Genomic DNA, 714 nt, shown 5'->3' with positions numbered 1-714 from the left:
GAGAGGAAATTAGATGTATGAGTAAGATCAATTTTTAACAAGGAGTAAAAAGAAAGAATAGAGAAAAACTAAAGCAGGAATAGGGTAAGAGAAACACGATGAAAAAGGGGGAAAGTGAGGAAGAGACTGTTGGCATAAAGGAAAAATTGAGACAGAGTAAAATAAAGCTAAAAGAAAAAGAAAAATAGAATGTAGAACACTAATCCCAAAATAACATAAAATAAAATAAAGAAAAAATAAAATAAAATAAAACTTTTTAAAAAGGTAAAATAATAGCAGTGATAATAATTAAAAATAAAAATCCTATCTAATAAAGACGGAATATGCTAATTGATGTTCACGCTGTCACAAAGATGGCAGCACCTACAGCCAATAAGAAGGAATATGCTAATTGACTGCCCCGCCCTCAAAGATGGCAGAGCCCACAGCCAAAAAGGAGGGAATATGCTAATTGACTGCCACGCTGTCAAAGATGGTGGCACTCACAGCCATAAGATGGCCGGCATGGGAGGGCAGTTGTGGATGATCAGGCCAGCGGGGGAAGGCAGTTAGGGGCAACCAGGCCAGCAGGGGAGGACAGTTGGGGGGACCAGGCCTACAGGGGTAGGCAGTTAGGGGTGACCAGGCCGGCAGGGTAGGGTAGTTAGGGGTGTCCAGACCTGCAGGGGAGGGCAGTTGGGGGTGACTGGGTCGGCAGGGGAGGGCAGTTGGGGA

The sequence above is a fragment of the Myotis brandtii genome, unplaced genomic scaffold (genome assembly GCF_000412655.1).
Source record: "Myotis brandtii unplaced genomic scaffold, ASM41265v1 scaffold237, whole genome shotgun sequence".
In the NCBI taxonomy this organism is placed as follows: Eukaryota; Metazoa; Chordata; class Mammalia; order Chiroptera; family Vespertilionidae; genus Myotis; species Myotis brandtii.
This window is presented reverse-complemented; position numbering follows the sequence as displayed.